This window comes from Pygoscelis adeliae, unplaced genomic scaffold (assembly GCF_000699105.1).
Source record: "Pygoscelis adeliae isolate BGI_AS28 unplaced genomic scaffold, ASM69910v1 Scaffold314, whole genome shotgun sequence".
In the NCBI taxonomy this organism is placed as follows: Eukaryota; Metazoa; Chordata; class Aves; order Sphenisciformes; family Spheniscidae; genus Pygoscelis; species Pygoscelis adeliae.
In genome coordinates this window covers 694,750-702,710 of record NW_008824668.1, presented here as the reverse complement: position 1 = coordinate 702,710, position 7,961 = coordinate 694,750, and the positions used below count along the sequence as shown (strand labels likewise).

The 7,961-nt window shown below is 45.5% G+C and overlaps 1 protein-coding gene across 1 annotated transcript in view; it reads right to left on the bottom strand.

Annotated features, from left to right (window-relative positions):
- TBPL2 (TATA box binding protein like 2) overlaps nucleotides 1-7,961 on the bottom strand; it is a 21,217-nt gene that overhangs the window by 12,579 nt on the left and 677 nt on the right. The gene's annotated exons all lie outside the window — the stretch shown is intronic.

Here is a 7,961-nt window from a genome sequence, read left to right as displayed (position 1 = left end):
TGGACAGATGTTAATTTAAAATATATCACTTGGAACTCATGCGACTTATCTGCTCGGTTTCTGATCATCCAGATCAAATAACATTAGAAAGGGCAACTATTTTTCCCATCCCAACTTTAAAAAGATTATTTCTGTCTCAAGCTGCCGCCTTTTTTTTTTTCCCTCCTTTTTTTTTCTTTTTTTCTTTTTTTTATTTCCTTTGGAAAGCAGCAGCCGCCCGGAGCCGGGCCAAGGTGACTCATGAGCAGGACGGCTCGGAGCAGGGAAGGAGCCACGCTCCCTCCTGCGCGCTGGAGGCAGCCATTACGCGCATCCCCGAGCGGCAGGAGCCAGTTACGGGGTGACGAATCACTGAAGTGCATAGTTACAGTAATGATGAATTGTCATGAGTCTTAATTAGCAAATTGGTTAATTTTACTTAGAAAGATGATGATTAGTGTAACAATAGGTGCTTTGTGCCTTCTTTGTAAGAGTCATTCAATGTTGTCCTTGCTTGGATAACTAGTTGGAGAAGACTATTCCACAGAACTACTAGCATTCCCGTATCGGTCTCTTAGACATTGCTGTAGCAGACGTTCTTGCGTTACCTGGATGCTGTGATCTGGTTACGGGACGGGACTAATCACAGGAGACTTCCAAAAACCTGGAAGGGACAAGGAGCAAGTCAGTAAGGAAGCTCTGCCTGTTTTATTCATTAGTGCTCTCAACAGCTGCCTTCTGTTCTAGCACGCCAATGCTTTGCTGCTTCCTTTGAAGTTGGTTAACCTGGTTTGGCTTTATCTTATCTGTTTCAGGAGCCAGTCTGGGAATTAAAAGCGCGTGACTGACAACGCTCTGCTTTCTGCTCTCCTGAGCTTTATGCTAAACTTTTACAGCTGTAATTGTAGCTTGTCTCAGGTGTAGCTTGCTTCTCCTGGTGCCCTCGGTGCCTGCAGTGTTAAAGCCCTGCCTTTGGAGGAGGTAGAAGAGCAACTAAGAGCAGGCTCGTGTTCCAAGAGAAGAGCGATATATTATGCACAAGATGTCTCTGAATGCAGCACCTTCCAATTACCCCAGGACTCTGCGCTTCTCTATCAACAGCAGAATCCGAGTCTTGTTGTGAAGGTGATTCCTTCTATTTGGTTTAGCTCTGTTTTCGTCCCTGTGCCTTGATTTCCTTCTTGCCAGGGATGTAAGCAGAGTGAGGTGCTGAGGAAGAGCCCAAAGGGGGGTCAGAGAGAGGAGCAGGCGAGCTGCAGCGAGGTCGGCGGGCTCTGCGGGAGCGAAGGACCTGCATGGAGCTGGCAAGGCTCTCGAGAAGCAGCTGCAGCCCAAAAGGCAACTCAGAGGTAGATGCCGGAGTGCCTTCGGTCTGACAAGCGTGACCATTGCGCTCTCATACTTATTTGCCCCAGAATACTCCATTCTAGACCTGATCAACACTTGTCAGTGTCAGTAGATACTGGATTTATTGGCAGGGAAGGAAAGGAATCACCATGACACTGAGCAATAGTGATTAATTCAACTTTTAATTGTGAATCATTAAGTGTATCATCATTAGGCTATGCTGGTGTAAATGCGAACAGAATCAGGTCCATTAGATTTGATATTTGCTTCAAACTTGCTCCTGTGTAAATCAGGAGTAACCCTCTTACAGAAGTGAGGTTACAATGATTTGAAATTGGGTCAGAATCTAGTTTAATTTTCCAGGTTTACCGGGTGATGGGAGGAAGGGCTGTAGCTTCCCATTTACCCCCTCATGCCATGTGTCCCTCCCTGCATCGGAGAGTAAAGCTGCCTCTTCTTTGTCCCGGTTAAACTGGGGCTTTCTTATTCCCTGAAAAGAACAGTAATGGGGGATTTGGTACTTTTTGCAAACATTAGCGGGTTCTCAGCTTTTGTCCTCTAATGCATGCGCTTTCCATGCTGGCTGGCAGAGACCAGCGTGAGGTCAGTGCTCAGCGTGCATTGACTTCTGGACCAGGAAAGAAAGTCACTTCTGTCAGATGGAAAAGGGGTAAACTGGCTAGAAAAGAGCCATTTTTTTCTGGCTTCTACAGCACTATTATGTGCAATGAAGACACTAACTGCCCCCATGTCAGAGAATTGCTGAGAACCAGACCCAGAGAGGATTGCCAAATCCGCCACTGAATGCCAGAGGAAGCACTGTAAGTAAAAGCCATCTGTCTCAACTGAAAGGCTGAATGGTGACTTTAAAACTATACAGTTAACTTCATTTAATTTTCCTATCTGCGCAAAGCAACAAACCGATCAAACGAAGGCATTCTGTACGTTGTTTGCATAGAAATCCACTTGTCCTGGCCCAGCCATGCTCTTAAGCCTCGTACTGCGGTGTAGGGGAGAGCACATCGGTCTATTTTTCTTTTTCATTCTGCATTGCATTTAAAATAAGGCCAGAAAAGGGGGGAGCGGGGGAGCTTTAAACATTGGCTGCCACCTTAATTGCAACCTAGCAATTAATGGCTAAAGGCTTTCTTGGACAGCTCCTCCATGAATGTCACACACAAATATATCTGCCACCTGGGTTCAGAAGTATTCTTCCGCGCTTTTTGCTAAGTCATCTTTCTAATTTTTGTGCCAAATGGTCTGTCTGAATGGAATTGCATTTAAATGAGGTGAGTGTGCGACGCATCATCTGACTGCTGCTGTTCCCCTCCAAGTTTTGTGACAAATTGCTGTAACGCAAACACTGCGTCTCATACCTTGAACTTACTGCTGCAATTAAATGCCGATCCTTTAAGCCTTATCTGGAAAAAACCAATATAGTAGTAGCACTCCTGCGTGTTTGCACAGAAAAGCAGAGGGGTGTGCATCTAGCAGCTGCTAACACACCTCTATTAATTTAGTTTGCAGGGATTGCGGTAACATTGAAGACATGAGCAATGAATTAGCGTGTCTAGGACCTTCAGCGCAAGCTCTCCAGGAAATAGATCATATGGAGTGATGCCTTCGCTGCTGTGTCAGCAGAGTTACGCCAGGACTAGGGTTTTACTAGCTTATTGTATAGGGAAGGACAGCTGAATATTATGCAAATACCGTGAGCCAAGGAAGGGTGCTGACCAGTCACTGAAATCCCCACAAAACTTAGTTTTGTCTGAGTGATCAGCAAGATATAATGACTGACACCAGAATGAGTCCACGGGGTGCACATCTCGGCGATTAGTCAGTTCTCATTACCTCCTCCTCCAATTAACAGCAAGCAAATCAGCGCTCCTGAGTCAACGAGGACCTCAGGCGAAACTAGACTTCCCCAAAATGCTGCCAGATGTCAGCAGAAGCTCCGATCCCCCCCGCCTTGACCTTTTTGTACTTTTAACACACATAATTAACTGTTAACACAGTCACGGTTCTGTCACTCCAGCCCTTCGCCCGTGGTCTGCCAATAAATGCTGTTAGCTTAGCCGTGACGAAGGAGACCGTGCCCAGCTCTGCAGTTCATCTCATTTCCTTGCTCGTCCCAGCCAGGCAGGAATCCAGCCTGAGATCCCTTTTGGTATAGCCTCATCCCTCCATTTGGATCTTCCTTGCTGTCTTTGCAGTGTCTGTTGTTAGTAAGTTTTCCCTTGAGTAGGCTATGGCATTAAACCATGGAGACCATGCTTCCTTCTACCTTAGCTTTTATGGTCAGTGTATAGAAGTGGAATATGAGTTCATTTTCCCAATACAATCCAATATATTTTTTTCCCCATCCCTGGAAGTATTTAAAAGACGTGTAGATGCAGCACTTAGGGACATGGTTTGGTGGGCATGGTGGTGTTGGGTTGACGGTTGGACTCGATGATCTTAGAGGTCTTTTCCAACCTTAATGATTCTGTGATTCTATGATTATTATGGAATATTTTTACGTATTTTTGGTGTCAGCAGGCTGTAGAAGCAGCTGACTTGTCACAGTGCCCTTCCTTATGAAGGTGTCATTTTTTTCCTCTTTTTTTCCTTCAGTTCACTTATCTACAACTTGTCAGAAATAGTTAAATGCTGTGATTGCTTTGGCCTCCCTTCAATGGGCATTTACCCAGCTCATTAATACAAGAGTAGCTCCCTTGAGCTCTGTTTCCACTCAGACCATTTGACAGGGCTCAGGTAGAGTTGCTAAGGTACGCTCAGCAATGCTTTGAGGAAAATGAGGAACCCTGATGGGCACAAGTTTGGGAGGGTCCTGAGTTGGCTGTTTTCTAAAACTCAAATCGTGTTGCTCAGGTCCATTAGGTTTTGCCTATTAACATTAAAAATATTCACATTTATCCCCAGGTATTTTTACAGTCCCCTTTACTCCCAAACTGGCACGGGCAATGCTGCTATCCGAGATAAATGAAGTGTGTGAAGACAGGCAGTTTAAAGGCGTTGAGGAATGCAGCTGTTTCAGACCTCTTACATCTCACTCGACTCTCACCTGATTTGTTAATGGACATGTTTTTCCCTGTAGGACAATAACGCTTTTCTCGGTGACGTTTTATAAAGGACCTTCTAAACCTCCTTTTGTCCCTTTGGGTAAAATCTGTTGAATTGGCTTCTTTTCTGGTGCCTTTCTATTTTCCCTAGAGAATCTGAGTTGGTTCTTAACCCTTTCTGTCCTCCAGGCCTTACAAACCATACGATAGAAGCTCTTATGAGTCTAGACACAACGTGGGCAGATGGTAGGTTCACTAGGGAGAGGCTTGTCGCTATCTAAAAAGATTGGGTATATAGGCGAAGAGAAGAATATTTGCTCATTTTAAGTACGAGGAGCTAAACTAGCAGCTTGCAGAGGGGTGTACGGTGAGTTTGTGACACCACCGGGAATTGTCGCTGGATCTCCTGGGGCACCGGTGATCCTTACGCTGTTCGCAGGACTTCTCCTCGGACCCAAGGATTTGCAAAGGTTTCCAAGTCTCCGGCCACCCTCGGGTCGCAGGTGCATGTCACCATCAGTGGTGGCAAACTGGGGACCGGAGAACAAAGATCCCCTCCGGTGTGACACTCATTACACCAGGCAGGCGGCCACATCCCTGGTGTAGCCGCTGACAAAATACTTTAATATTGAAACTTACTCCGTGGTGGCATGAACATCTGGGATGGTTCCTGCGCTCTTTGATTTATCCCGACAAGCTACGAGCGTGTTCGCTGCACATTGCCTTTGAAGTTTGTCACAGCCTGACACGCACCGTTCCCGTGATGCCTCGCAGAGCTCAATCAATGTCCTTCCCCGGCTGCGGGAGGAAAACATGCTGAGCCAGCCTTGCAGGCTGCTTCAGCGGTTGGATACCTTATCCTCATACTGAAAGAGCCCTTGGAGCAGAAGGTCTGTCTGACTTTTCATTTCTTGTTTTCCCCCATTTCTCACGACGTATTGTTTCTCGTTGCTACCCGCCCTGCTACATTTCAGGTGAGTTACAGGTCTGTGCTTAGGAGGGGCATTGCGTTGGTGTTGCAAATGTGATTTTTTTGCAAAGAAAAATGTCTTCATTCCGTAGGTATTGATGAAGAAGAGTATTAATTTAAAACCTGCTATAGATTAATGTGGGACAGCATAAATAACAACTGGGTGCTATGAATGATGAATCGGAGAAAAGATTTGAACTGTCACTACCACACAGGGAGTGTTTTACAGGAGACGAGGTATTTTCTGTCATTCCTTCATTTGCTTTGCTTAACGATACCCCTCCAATCTTAAAAAATCATCTTCTGCTAGACCGTTACCAAAAAAGAGGAAGCACATTTGAAACTTGCTTTGAAACAGTACTCCTAACGTTAATTCAAAGCATGGTTGTTATTGTCCTGCTCAGAAAGCTGCTTTTCTGCCCAGCTTCCCTGTGATCCCTTTAGCTATATCTGATACTGAAGGCTTGAAATCTCCAGATTAGAAATTAAATTCCACCTCTGTGGCCCAGACCTGATCACCCGCTGGAGTCACAGCAAATACGTTTTCCTCTACAGTGAGCTCTTCCAGCTAAAGCTGTTGCTTTTCGGTCAAGATTGAACTCTTTTGGAGGAGAAGATAATTAATGCCACACAATACAGGCGTAAGAATAATTAGTGACTTGAGGATGAGTAGGGATTATTCAGACTGATGGCAGGCCCTGATCTGGCAAGGATTTAGGTGCTTGTTTTTTTCTTGCATGTGTTAGCGCATAGGACAGTCGGAAAGGCTCTGTCTCGGGCTGATGGGGGGTTTAGGGTGGCCGTGACCGTGGCCAAAGGCGGTGAGCTGTGCCGTCGGGAGAGCTGGGTGAGATGCAGCACTTAGGGCATCAGACAGCAATTGCTGCTGCTACGTTGGGTATAAACCGCAGCGTTTCGGGAGCGGACACGTGTGCTGCTCGGGTGTCTGGTACAGGAACAGCAGCCTGGGGAGGGAAGGGAAGGAAAGGGGTTTCCCATTGGGATTTCTCATGGGATTTCCATTTTATTTTGCAAATGTGAAAGCTTGGGGTGACTAGTCCCAGGCCTGTGCTAGGAGGCGAGGACTGAAGAGCCTGAAGGGAAACTGTCAGAAATCATGATTCAAGTCTGATCGCTCTGAAAACGTCAGTCACTGAGGTGGGCACTGAACTGCTTGGGTGTCTTTAATTGTGCTGCTCACAGTCGGTCCCCTTTTGAACGTGATAGAATTGAACAGCAGAGTCTTAAACCCCCTGTTTTGGGCTTTTCAGTGCTCTATTATAATGGTGAAATCCAGAAATGGAAGGTGAGTGTAGTTTATAGATACACAATTTTTTCAGTGAGCTCTGAAACAGCTTCTAACAATTCACTTTATTAGCTGGCTTTTCAGCAGTACAAAATGTGACCATGATCATCTCAGTTTAGTTTAAAACGTATCTATGTTGTGACAGTGCGTGGATTATGTGGAGACTCGTATTAGCCTGGTGGATTTTCATACTGGTCACATGCAATGTCATGGTTTAGAGTCTTGTTTCTTATTATGAGCTTTGATTCTTCCCGCAAGAGCTTCCAGCGTCATTTCTGCTGATGGATGCTGCTTAGGACAGACGTATTTTTATCCCCTTACAGTTAGACTGGATCAAACGTCTTTTTCCATGTAGCTCAAGTTTCCGCAGTGGAGTTACTCCTAGTTTACTACTCCGAGAAGAAAACTGTAGTCATTTTTGTGACCTTCTTTAGCAGCAGTTGAAATCTTTCTGGCACGTGTGTGTGGGATCCATTAACTTCCACTTCCTACCAATTGTAGGAATTCATGCTTGTAAACAGTATAACAAAAAATAATGCAAATAAAAAGAGGCAGAGAGAAAATCCAGCGTTTGGTCATTTTTTTTTTTTTTCCCTATCTGGAGAGAGAAGCTGAATCAGTGAGGTGTTGAAACTTGCAGGGCGTTTGTTTCTGGCGTCGATAAGGATCTCTCACGTTCTTATATAAAATGCTAAATTAACAGTAATCGGCTTCCACGACTTACAGCCCCGCTAAGCGCATAGCTTGCCTTTCTCTCAGGCCTTCTCTGAATTCACAGATCTGAAGGCTTTTTCCCTGTGATCCAAGAAAGCAAAATCCCTGACAAAACTAATGACTTGGGGCTCCTGCGGCATTTTTAAAACCTTTTCTTTTTCCCCACGAGTGGCTGCCTAATGTGGCTGGGATTTCAGTGACTGTTCGCATTATTTTCTCCCCGCGGTTGGGGATATTCAGCGTCATTAGCCTGCCTGGCTGATCTGCACAGCGGTAGCTCTCCAGTGAGTTTCTCCACCAGGTTTCTCAGTCCACATAATCTAGACGGTTTATTGCCTTACGTGTTGGGCAATGGTACACAACATAGGATTTAAAAGCATTTTCAGGTCCTTATATCACGCCTTATGCTGTGATGTTGTGGCAAACGTATAAGACACATGAAGGACGACAAATTTCTGAGCTGGTAGTAAGCAGTATTGTTCTCAGCTGAGACCCCTTCAGAGCAAGCAGCGACCAAACAGCGGGGCAATTGCCTCCACGTCCTGGAAAGCAGCGGAAAATTAAAAGCTTCTGTAGCTGTAGC